We start from the raw sequence: 13,462 nt of genomic DNA, 5'->3' as shown, positions 1-13,462 counted from the left end.
GGTAAAATTTTCATAGAAAAATATTTCATGAAAAAAAGATTTCAAGGTTTGTTTGTAATCTATCATTATAAGGTCAATGTGTTGGTTTTAAGAGAGTAGGTTCTCTGGGGTCCAAAAAGAACTTGAGAAAATTAAAATCATAGAAACAATTTCAATTGAAAAAATTTCCGAAATAACTAATAACATTCTAGGGTGAAGCTTTCGTATAGACCGTTTGAGCGATGTTCTACAAGATCAACGGTCAAAACCAAATCTTGCCAAGGAGGTAAATAATTAAACAGTGGATAACCACTCTCTCTCTATTCAACTATAAAAAAATGTCCATTCAGTGGGTTGCCATCATATATAAAGATGATTTTTGGGCACAGCCTATTTAGGCACCTTATGAAAGAATGGTTTGGGTCTTTGAAGAAGAATGGCCCTTTATAAAAAAAAGCTGACTCCAACTAGTTTGGGACAAAGGCTTAGTGGAGCTGAGTTGAGTATTTTTCCGCACCCCTGTAGGATAACACGCACCCCTTATAAGGTGAATTCTATTTTTTTTTATAATATGTGCCTACATCATATAAATTTGCCTTAAATTTAACTACTCACAGTCTAATTTGTAAAGCGGAAAGTTCAAAAATGTTGAGAAGCATTCCGGTTTCAATGGATAAAAGACAAAAGTTGATTAAAGCTGTGGGACCCATATCATCAAACGGATATTCCCTCAAGTGGGTCCCAATGGTTCTACAATCAAGAGTGATGGTAGAAGACCTTACATCATTGTAGCTCCACTCAATCTACTTTCAGATGGAATATGATTTGTTTTCAAAACCTCTTCTCACACAACACAATCATTGGACCCAACACGTCGCAATGCATGCAATATTTGTGTGGGCGTACAGTCACTTAATCGTAGAAAAAGATTTCATGGAAAAAAATAGGGACTAAATTAAAATGAAATTTTGTTTGTTTTCTTAGAAAAAATAGGGACTACAATATACTTGTAAGCATAAGAAGCCCGATCTATGTCCACCCACGTGACATTAGCATGATCCAAACCCTTCATTCGGTAGGCTCTATTGTTGAGGTGACTGCACTGAAAATTCCCTTGGATTTGATTATCTCGAGCATCCAATCAACCGCTCTCAAATGGACAATTATGTCACTAGCCCTTGAAATGAAGGGTTCAGATCATTCAAATTAATCATGTGGTGGGGACCATGACGATCGTTGTTATTAATATAAAAGGAAAGTGATATCTTCACAACGTTTCCTTAAACATTGGCTGTTTCGTGTATTGTTTATGGGAAATGATATCTCCACCCTCTTTTACAGCATTTTACCATCTTATATTTATTTTTTTCAAAATGACTACATTACCCACCCCTTTTCTTTCTCTTTTTCTTGAAAACGACAAAGAAAGGATAAAAAATTTAGGGGTGCAACTCGGGCCGGGTTGGATCGCCAAAAGAAATCCGCCGTGTCTAAATCGCATCTGTTAAATCTAAACAACGGGGCAAGAAAAAAAAGTAGATCATCCTTAGTTCTCTATAAACTAGTGGGACACGGGGAAAGAAAAAAAAGTATCCTATACTTTATTTTTTAAGATGCATTCAAATAGCAGATGGATACATTACTAAAAAAAGATTAGAAATCAGCCTTACATAATTGGAAATGGGTACTAAAAGGTTAGATAAGTAGATTATTCAAAAAGATAAGAGGAGGTAATATGAAAAATAAAGAGAGAGATATGGTGCAGGCCATACCGTACTTTTAATAAAGTGAGGAATTCCCTCATCAAAATACAGTAGTGCGGATAACATTTCCCTAAATAAATGACGAAGCAACAAAGCCGTCAAATACCAAAAAGAGAGGAAAGAAAAAGAAATTTTACTAATGAAAAAATAGCACTTGTTTTACAAACTCATTGCACAAGTGTGAACCAATTTGGGACCTAACAGTGCTCAAATGCTTTAAAATGATTCAAGTCATGACCTACTGTGAGAACATAGGTAGACAGAGCTGATGCCCATCAATACCCATTATGATTCAGTTACAAAATCAGTATACCTGTTGGAAAAACCATCACACGGCGAAACCCATGAAAATGTCAGTATAAATGAGCAGCCAGCCGGGCAGATTCTTCGCATCTGACTGAAGACACTTTCTCACGAACCAGAGAACCATATATCAAACACACCAAAACGGAATAGAAAAACATTACTGTCCAAGATCCTGAACAGGTCCAAAACCATTCCCTCCTTGCGTACTCCCCATCCGCGTATCTCACACTCGGGAAGAAGTTCCTCTCCAAAAGGTCTGTAAAAATAAGTTCCTCTCCAAAAGATCGGTAAAAACGAGCAGCAAATCAAGGACTATAGCTTGCATGGTATCTTAAATGCAAATTGTTTTGAAGTTGAACATAAATATTTTTGAGTGACAGTTATAATTAATGGTTTGGAGTTTTTTAAATGATATATTCAATGGTTTCTATAGAGACCTTAATGTCCCATTTCCATAGATGATTCGATTAAATTAATCTAAGCTGCAAATAATAACTAAATTTCGTAAAATTCAAAGAAGTCCCCCAGTGAAGTAGTCTAAATGGCTGGAAGGGATGGAAGATAATATAGGTGCAATAGATAATGGTGTTTTGGTCTTCCTATTCAAATATAATTTCTGTGATCACATTTTCCCAAGATGTTGATGTTAGGAAATTATCCTAACGGTGGATGTGGCATGTGCAAGATCAACGGCCTAGATCATTTTGTTAGTTGGTTTTGTGAAAAGGAAGTTCAGAATCAGTGTGTATCTGAAGATTACATAAGCACCGCACTTATGTTGGCAGATCCTTTGACTGAGGGCATGTCACCAAAGCTCATCAGAGAGCATGTAGCGCGCATAAGGTTGGTTGACACTTTTGATAGCTGTAGACACCCCATTTTGACCGTGCCCTAAACCTCCCGTTTTTGTGAAAAACCCCATCAAATCAATGAGGTAGGGCCCCAAACTCCACCCCAGGCTAGCTTAGGATCTCACCAAGGTCCCTGCAAAATTTCGTCGAAATCTGAGCGCGTTTGCCTAGCGAGGGAGCTGCGGTAGTGTCGTGGTGCAAGTTCAGAGGGCGTGTGAAATATCCCATACAGGAGTGTCAATATCAACCCTATATGTAGCATAGATTAGAGCAAAATGTTGTATTCATTGTTACCCCAAGGCAGCCCTTGTTGGATAAAGAGTAATCATAATTTCACAGAGAGGGAAGTGAATCAGGGATTAAGGTGGCTGCCCATAACAAAAGAAAAGAAAAGGCAATTTCATTTTACCCTTGTTGTTCAATGGACTACCCCTAGCAATAGAAAAAAGAATGGCAAAATATACATCAAGGTGCCTGTCCAATGAGGGGGGTTTGTAAATATGTCATTTCTATATAAATTACTTGTTAGAGCTCTCAAAGAGGGGGGTGCTTTATCGAAAGTGGGCTGTCTCTGGAAGCATAAGGGGGCTGATATGTATCATTTTCTATATATAGAAAAGAGAAGGTTCGAGAGGAGTGCAGCTACCAAGTCAAAGGGGTGCTAACATTAGCCCACCTTCATTCTATAAAAGGGAGATCGGTTAAGTCTTTTAAGAAGAGGGTGAAACATTGAGCACGGAAGTGGCGATATCAATCTCATGTGCAAGTCACTAAGGTGAGTATAATTACAAATCAAGTGGGGGGTGTACGTTTACTAAGGCGAGGGGGTGTCAAAATTAACACACCCTCATCTATATACCATCGAATTAAGGTCTGTTGGTAGGGGATTTTTTAGAAAACAGAGGGGGAGGGGTGTGAGTGAAAACGAGAGTAGAGAGAGAAGGGGGGTGCAATGAGGGGGGTGCCATTACCAAAATCAGGGTGTGCTGAAATCAGCACAATCCTCACCTATAAATTGCTCAACCGAGCAAGGACTAAGAAAAGGGGATCTCATTTAAAAAAAAAAAAACAGATCTGAGGGGAGAGAGAGATAGAAAAAATCCTAAAAATCCTTCCCTCAATTCATCTTCTCTGATGCCGGATTCCGGCTAGTATTTTCCCTCCGGTTAGCCATCTTTTACCGAGTTTCCATTAAAAGCTGATCAGAGCTTTTGCAGAGAGAGAGCGGGAAAGAGAGATCCCAAACCCTTTTTCGCTTTCACCATTCTTTCTGGTCGTGCTCCGATCAGACTCCGGCTACACATCCTAGCAGAGATACAGAGAGAGGAAGAGAAAGCAAGAGAGAAAGTGCCGATCATCTCATCTTCTCCGGTGAGCTACTTTTTTTTCCGATCAAAAGTTTCGGCCGTTCATCTCCTCCGGCAAGAACAAGCTATGAGCGGTTCATCCACCGGAGCTCAGATTCCGATGTTTCAATTTTCTCGAAGAAAAGTGCAGATGCGTGCGATTATGATCTTGCAAATTACTTTCTCTCCCCGATTTTCTGAACCATGATCTGTGATTATGCTGTTTTTCCCTCATCGATCAATCTATGATGTCTGATTCGTGTGTTTCTAAAGATCCTTGATCTATCATGTCTGATTCGTGTTTTTTCTGATCCGTGATCTGTGATCCACGATCTGTGATTCTTCTGTTTTTTCTGATCGATCGATCCATGATGTCTGATTCGGCCGATCGATCGATCCTTTATGCGTCTATTTCTAAAGAAACTACAGTCCTCGCTGAGATCAGCTCTGGCGATCGTGATCTTGAAACCCTAGTTTTGAAATGCATTGAGAAGGATTTGGGAAATCTCAAAGTTTTCAGTTCCTGGAGCGCGTGAAGGACGCCTTCACAAACATGTTGAAGAACCGATTTATAGACAGTTCTGATAATTTTACATCTCTCTGTTTCCACGAAGAATTCGGTCCGACTTTCCGCCTCTTAATGCAATTGCAACCTGGAGAAACCTCGCAACATGTTCTTAAGGTTGATCGGATGGCTGATCCTTCAAGGATTGATCAAAATGGTGATAGAACAGTTAGAGGTTCTCAAGCTGGTGATTTGGATGCTATTACAGGAAAGAAAGCTGTATCTACTGAAGTGCCATTGCTTGGGAGACCTAACAAGTATGAGAAGAAAACGAGATCATTGAATTATGGGGAGAAAGGGGAAGTAGGAGTTATACTGATGAAGAACCAATCCCGCTGCCTTACTAGCTTTATGCTAGTATTGGGCAACTGATGGAGTGGGATCCAAGGATATGGTTGTACTTCCGTACAAGGATAGCCTGCTATTATTTAGTAGGTATTTGCAACAGTTGGTCATGGAGTCACTTGGGAAAGAATTTGACTTGGATGGAAACTGGGTTAATCAAGGACTTACTGTCTACGGAAATAAAGGGAGCACAGATCAACATTGCATACATTCAACAGCTGAGGGAGAGGGTGCACTTTTTTTTTGTTACCTTCATTGAAGTATTACGTGATAGGCCCCCTGGTCATGATTGGGAGCTTGAACCGGGTGTTACATGTGGTGACTACCTGTTTGGAATGCTACAGGGAACAAGGTCTGCTCTTTATGGAAACGATCGTGAATCAATTACAGTGACAGTCCAAGAAGTGACTCCTAGATCAGTTGGAGGACTAGTAGCAATGTACGAAAGAACTGTTGGGATCTATGCATCACTGGTTAATATCAATGCTTACCATCAGCCCGTTGTTGAAGCTGGAATTTCCATGCTGAATTATAGAGCAGATCTGGACTTAAGTGGAAATGTTAGAGAAGCAATTTCACTATCTAGAAATGCGCCTCCTGGACCTCCACCACTGTGTTCGATATGTCAGAACAAAGCACCTGTGTTTGGAAAACCCCCAAGGTGGTTTAGTTATGCTGAGCTGGAACTTGCTACTGGTGGGTTTTCGCAAGCAAATTTCTTGGCTGAAGGTGGGTTTGGATCTGTGCACAGAGGGGCCTTACCGGATGGCCAGGCAGTTGCTATAAAGCAACACAAACTGGAGAAGGTTGCTGGTTTATGAATATATCTGCAATGGATCTCTGGATTCTCATCTTTGTGGACGCAATCATCATCCATTGTCATGGTCTGCACGTAAAAAAAAAAATTGCATTAGGAGCAGCTCGAGGTTTGCGATGTCTCCATGAAGAATGTAGAGTGAGCTGCATTGTCCACCGTGATATGAGGCCAAACAATATTCTCATCACCCATGATTTCGAACCACTGGTTGGAGATTTTGGCCTGGCAAGGTGGCAACCAGATGGAGACCTGGGTGTGGATACTCGAGTTATAGGAACCTTTGGGTACTTGGCACCAGAATACGCTCAAAGCGGCCAAATTACCGAAAAAGCTGATGTGTATTCCTTTGGAGTGGTACTTGTGGAGCTCGTGACGGGGAGCTTCAACTGTTGCTCTGATCATTTGCGGTGATCACAGTTCGTTGGTTGCGTCCTAGGAATTCGTTTTATAGGTAACAAACAGAAAACCTTGCCAATATCTGTCAACAACCAAGGTATGTCTATCTTCCTTTTATCTTACTTTATTTGAGGATGCCATGCAATTATATAGCTTAAGCCAGTTTGGAATGTTTAGTCTGTTCTTGCTATGATCAGTTGCATTCTAACAAAAGAAGACACTGGCATTAGCCTTCCCATGTTTTGTAACTACATTGAATCACCTTGTTGGGTGGATTGGTATATACTTTAAGACATGGGAGCACTAATGTTAGTTGCCTAAAAATGATAACAAAAAAATGCCTCCTTTTGAATATTTCTGTTATTTCTCAGGGAAATGATATTAGGCCAGCAATACTTTCCTAATTGTGCAGTTCTATTCAATATTCCTCTTCTATTGATTTTGAACCTAGTAGTACCCTCTTTCTTTAGATAGAGATTTCTTAGATTTTTAGACACCCTCAGATGTTAGTTTCCCATTCATTGCCGAGGGCGATGAAGGCGCTAGCCCAAGCCCATCTTTAGAGGGATTTACCTGGTCGTGGTAGTACCTCGTTCTTTCTTCTTCTCTCTCTATAGACTTGCATAGTCTTTAGAAACCCTTAGAACTTGTCCTTGTTCATTGCAAGGGCGATGAAGGAGTCATCCCAAGCCCATCTTTTAGGGGATTTGCTTAGTCCAAGTAGTGACCCCTATTCCCTCTTCTTTCTTCTCCTGTATAGAGACTAATTTAGTCTTTTAAATGTTTTCCCTTGTTATTCACTAGTAGCCCTTTCTTTGCAAAAGAGCTATGATGGCGATAGCCGGAACCTCCCCTTTTAGGAGACATGCTTTGTCTCATTGGTCATAGTTGTTCTCTGTGTTTAGGAGACTTGCTTAGTCTCACTAGCACCCTTCTTATCTCCTCTTCTTTTAGGAGACTAGCCTAGTCTCATTGGCACTCCCTTCTTAGGGTTGTGCACTAGGAGTCAGTCCTTTCATATAGGAGTCAGTACTTTAGCTAGAGAGTCTGTCCTTAGCTAGAGAGTCAGTCATTCTTTCAGGAGTCAGTCCTATCATCATAGGGGTTAGGGTTCTGGCCAACCTCTCATCAAATCATGTGTTTTTCTATCCGCTCCTGCAAGGTATAGGATGCTGTCCAACCCTTGCAGAGTTGTTATTCTGTTCATCTCTCCCCGCAAAGCATAGGATGCTGTCCAACCTTTGCGGGATATCAAGAGTTCGTCCTGCCTTTATGATGATATGATTCTGTCCTCTTGTGTCAAAAACACCAAAAATATTTCAAAAACACTCAAAACAACAAAAACATTTCAAAAACACTCAAAAACAACAAAAACATTTCAAAAACACTTGAAAATTCAAAAATATCTTAAAATCCAAAAATCTAAAAAATCTTGAGTCATTAGGAGTAGCTAGGAAATCTGTTTCCGAACTACGTTGGCTTGATCCCTTTCAACAGGGTACGTAGTGCAGCCTGGGATTCACATCCTAGGTCCAGCCAAACCTTTAAAAATAAACATTTCGAACATTCCAAAAATACAAAAATTCTCCAAAACCTTTTTGTAAAAGATCTTCCCCTAGAGTTAGGAGTCTGTTCTAACTATTTAGGTTGTTTTAGGGTTAGGAGTCTATCCTGATTTGTTGATATGGTGTGTCCTGTCGTGTGAGTGTCCCTAGAGTTAGGAGGCCTCAAGTTGATCGGTTAAACACTTAGTCAAACCGATGGCTAGACTAGGAAGCATATAGTCAGCCCATGGTTTTCCTTAGGTTGCACAACCTAGATACACGTAGGATGTAGGGCCCACCTGCATTAGCTAAGGCTAATCAACTTGCATTAGTTAGGGCATATAGAGAGTCCTAAAAATTACAATTCACCTGAACTTAAGCAATCGTGTAAAAAGCTTTAAAAATTAGTCGAGTCTAGCGGATCGAGTCTAGGATAGCAGTTCTAGAAGGTTAGGCATCGTAGTTAGAATAGGGCATCGAACTACGTTGACTCCGATTCTTCCCGAGGCCGGGATACGTAGAGCAGCTGGGATGGACGGCCATCTTGGTCCGAGTCAATGCATTAGAGTTTTAGGATTCATTTTATCCAGTTATGTTTAGAATTGATTTATGTTGTATGTTTTTGCTGTGTTTTCTTACTTTCATGTACAGATTATATACATTTAGCTGTAACATGCATGTGTTTGCACACCAGAACTTAGATACCCATTAGGCATGTCACTTATAACCTAGCTTTGCTTAGGTGACACATCTTTCATTTATTTTGTGTATGTGTTTAATTTTCATCTCTGAGACATGCATGATTAGGTAGACGTCTTCTCAGAGATATATGTTCCCATTTCATATGACTTTCGCTCAAAACTCTTCAAAATCAATAACAAATGGCATAAGAGACCAGGTGCTTGCACTTGGGCGGATGAGGTGCTCTTCAGACCTTCCGAATTCGTAACCAGGCACGAACCCTCTTTTATATCTCTGGTTATCCGTTGCAACAGAGCATAGTATGGGATCCTTCGCCCACTTCCTTGGATGGCGACTCTTCTTTGTTTAAGGTACGCCTCGAATCTGGGCTAGCCCCCGAATCGAGAGGTATCTCACCTTATATCGCCACTCATGCTGTGAGAGGCATTCTTCTTTCGATAGTTCCTTGGTAGAGCTCTCCATTCACATGGATGATCCTGAGACTGTTAGCGCGTGGGGCACGTGCCCCACCGCCTCTCTCTCGGATCGGGGTCCACAGGCTGGCGACTCTGCTGGGGATATCTCTTTCGAGATATTTCCTAACTCTGTTAAAATGCCATTTTTTATTAACTTTGAAGACATTTGAGCTAAATCATTATAAATGGGAATTTTTTTCCGTTAGAATCCAGGGGCACCAAATAAGTGCATAAATAAAACAAGGGTTCACACACCACTTTCATCCATGCATATATTATCTGTTTTGTGGTTACTTTCTGTTATGGTTTGTTGTGGATATACTCTCAGGTTACTCTCGAAGAGATACTATAAGTAGGAGCCGTGAGGGCTATACCCGCCTTCTAGTGCCACCGCACCAGTAGTATCTCAACACCTGGACACCTTGTGTGTAAAACGGACATAGTTCGTATGCTGGGCGATAGTCACAGCATACAAGTAACTATGCACCCGGCCAGGTGGACCTCGCGACATTACTCTCTCTATATATTGCATGGTCCTTTTGTTTGCATTTAGGGACGAACATATGTGTTGCTTACACATGTGGAGCCTAGAGTTAGGGACCTTATCCTATTTTTTAGACTAGGGTAGCTCACTTTATGTGGCTACAGACGCAGTCCTAGTACACTCACATGTCTGTCTTGAGTCAAGTGTCTTGACTCTGAGGATTATATTTAGGGCTGGTGCCCCTGGTTAGGATATATATATATATATATATATATATATATATATATATATATATATATATATTGATTATTAGATTAGGGCTTACTCATTTGTAATGGTTCCTATCTAATCCAATCAGTCATATTCTTTGAGATTTAGATTTGGTTGGTGACTTCTACTTGTCATCGTTATGACCATGGTCTTTTTTCTGATCTTTTGATCATAGATCTGATTCATACCTTGTATCATTGATCCATATTCCATATATATTAGATTAGGGTTTACCTCTTAGTTAGGTTCTCTTTCGTAATCTAATCAATTCTTTCTATTTATCCATTCTGTGGATTATCATTAGATTATTGGTTCTTTATCAATAATCTATTCCTTGATCTATTTGTCTTAAAATTGATCTGTGTTTTTCATTGTTAGATTATGGTTTACCTCTTAGTTAGGTTTTCCTTCCTAATCTAATCAATTATCCCTATCTATTCATTCTTTTAGATTATGATCAGATCGATGGCTTCTAATAATCATCTTATTGCCGTGATCTATCCTTCGGTCTTTGTGTCACAAATCCGACCCATGGCCAAGCGTCATCATTCATGGTCAATCCTTCATTTGGTCACAACTCTTTGATGACCATATGCCTCCTCTCGATTGTGAGCTTATCTTGCATCTTGCCACCATCATTTGAGTGCAAATGTCCTTGCTGAGAGTCTTACATTACCGAGTTTCAATTCATTTACCCTTGAGATGACTTGTGGAGATCTCTTTATATAGCCGTCATGTTACCGAATTTTACCGAAGACATTTTCAATGTGATTGCTATGGTTTAGGGTTATTGATGAGTCATGTGTTTATCTTACCATAACCCTTCTTCCAATTGTTATGTTGTTGGTTCTTACCCAAGGGAGAGATGTGTTTGTATTATCTCTTGTTTCAACTTGTGTATAACATTCAGCGAGATTGTCTCACACTAAAATTAGTGTTTGTCATTTCCATGACAGGAGTCAGACCTAACTGACTTCACCCATTTGTTGAACCAATTTCCTTTCATTTCACCCAGCCAGGTCAACAGAACCTATACCAGGATTCGACTCCCCAGTCATACATCATGGAGGAAGGAGTGCCACTCATAAATTTTTAGTGCCAGTTCATCATTAACAAAGAAGTGTCATGTGTTGTTTATCTTTCGTTGAGTGTACACCAACTTTTCTCTCTCAAAGTTGGTAAGTCTCATTGTGTCGAAAAAAAAAATGTGTCATATTTGTCAGTCGTGCTCATTCAAAGTCAATGTGTTCTCTTTTGTCAAATCCAATGAAGAACCCATTGAGGTGCGTCCAAAAAAAAAAAAAAAGTCTTCAATGTACTTGAAATTTCTGTTGAAATAAAGATTTGATTCTAGCATTATCAGTGTTTTTGTGATTCACTCTTAGATCTAATGTTTAAATGATTAAACACACCCTTCTCGGATAAGAATGCAGACGAAATTCCCCTCGAGATCTGAAACATGATCAAACGAGAGGAAGAGCGTCGAGCATAGCCACTTAAAGAAGAAATCAAAGCTGTTGATAGTGGTATTGAAATCCGAAACTCGGGAAAGATGGATTGGAACTTTATCTCCCGAGGAGCACGAGGAATTGATAAACCTGTTTATAGGGGTTCGAGGTAGCCTTGCTTGATCCTATAAGGATAAACCGGGTGAATGCCTTGTTGTGATGAAAAGCAAGACTCCATCAGCTTTAGACATTCAGACAAAAGGCAAAATTCGAGAGAGATATGAAGCATCAGACATCAATTGAAGCTGATGAGAACATTGAGAGAAGATTTTCAGATGCAAAGTTGTATTTATAGAACTTGATCCCCAAGAAGAACACTCGAGTTGTACATCTTGGTGGGGTTTCAAGTCATTGTATTCAGATATTAGGGACAATTCTTATGTCCAAAAGAAAGAGCACATCTAAAAGAAACAAGAGCCTGAGAAAGATAAAAAGGAGAAGGGAATGTAGCCCTAAGACAATACCTTAGAAAAATCAAAGACCCAAGTGATGGAGTCTATCAGATAGATTGAATATCAGAATTGTCTCCAACATTTGGAGACTATCGAGAGTTGTATAATCTTGAGCATAAATTCAAGATATTCGAGAAGCGCAAATTCAAGTGGAGCATCGTGATGGAAGTCTTGCCCAAGAATACCGCCTGACTCTTCGACAAAAATATTCAAAGCCTTTGAACCTTATTCCTCAAAAGCTTGTACATCAAAACACCAGGAGGCCATCCTTGGACGTTTGAGCCTTTATAGCTAAAATCCTAACGTTTAAAAAAAAAATCCTTTTGTGAGCCTTTTGAGCCAACATCTTAAAACCAAACAATTCTTTCAACTACATTATAAACCAGGGGCATTTTATGCACCTGAACTACGTCATGACCTGATCCCCAACTCTTCGGGGGTACGTAGGCAACCTGATCAACTCAGGTTCGGTCAAACCTTGGGGATAAAAGCTAAATCATCCCCCTTTCAAAATTTTGAAGCTAAAAAGCTAAACTATTCTTTGTTAAACCCCAAAGCGAACTACGCGGACCTAATCCTCCATTTTTGGGGTACGTAGGTAGTCTGGCAAGACCAGATTCTGTCCAAATTCTTAGAACTTTAGATATCCAACCTTTTTGAACCCAAGCTTACCTGGAAAGTCCTTCTGGTGAAACAAGCAAAGGTTTAAGGCAAATAGAACAAAAACAGAAAGAAAAGAAAAGAATGAGAGTCTGAAGACCCACTAGGTTGAAAACCTGAAAGGGCGGCCTAGAGAAAAGAGATTCATGTATTTGCTAAGTCAAAGAGTTAGCTTATACAAAGAAAGGGTAGCGGTTTGCTAGATTAAAAACTCAAGAAGACAATCTAGTCAGCAGCAAGACTTCTAAAAAGTGAGCTGATAAGACATGGAAGGAGTTCCTCGATTATGGAGAACTCAAAGCAAGAATCAAGACAAGCGGTCTGCAAGACTGAAAACCTGGAAGACATCAGTTTGACTTCCTGGAAAGAAGGAGAATCAAAGAGTTGGAGAAGCAGTCTTCAAACAGGGCAGGATCCCAGAATCTGAGTAGTGTCAGCGAGACTTACTTTGATACCCTTCTAAACTAGGGGCATTAAAACTGAGCAATCCGAAGGGGGTAATAACCATGACGGAAATACCGATGGAGGAAATTAGAGCCTCTTGACATGGTTTTTGAAATTACTCTAAGAGTGGCTAGCCTTACCTTAAAAAATAATAATACATTGGATCTAAGGGTGAATCAAAAGTGAGTCGTCCCTTGAATCGTATAAATTTTCTTTAATCGAGTCATTTGGAAGTCTTTTCCTCATTCTTATTCGTTTCTTTCAAGGCCAATAGTTGTCTTGCACTAGAAAGAACGAAAGTACACCTTCTAAAATGCGAAGAAAATTCAAAGTGAATCCTGGTTTAGGAATCAAAGAGAGGCAAGAGACATCTTGTTCAGACCTGCCAAAGACATCAAGGTTTCAAGCAGTGAGCAGTGACAGAAGGAATTCTCAAACCCAGCCATTGTAGAGATTGTTCTTCCTATTTCAAAGAAAGAACCCATGCAAATTCAAATTTCCCTTACCTATCCTGGTTCTGTTTCTTTAAGACTCTTGTCATGGAATCACAACACACTAGGGGCATCTTTTATGAC

The 13,462-nt window shown here is 39.9% G+C and overlaps 1 pseudogene; it reads left to right on the top strand.

The window, feature by feature from the left end:
• Positions 1-5,295: 5,295 nt before the first annotated feature.
• On the top strand, positions 5,296-6,383 carry LOC143857038 (proline-rich receptor-like protein kinase PERK1; annotated as a pseudogene).
• The last annotated feature ends 7,079 nt before the right edge of the window (positions 6,384-13,462 follow it).

The sequence above is a fragment of the Tasmannia lanceolata genome, unplaced genomic scaffold (assembly GCF_043159265.1).
Source record: "Tasmannia lanceolata isolate RefF3 unplaced genomic scaffold, GAP_Taslan_0.1 ptg000024l, whole genome shotgun sequence".
Taxonomy (NCBI): domain Eukaryota; kingdom Viridiplantae; phylum Streptophyta; class Magnoliopsida; order Canellales; family Winteraceae; genus Tasmannia; species Tasmannia lanceolata.
This window is presented reverse-complemented; position numbering and strand designations above follow the sequence as displayed.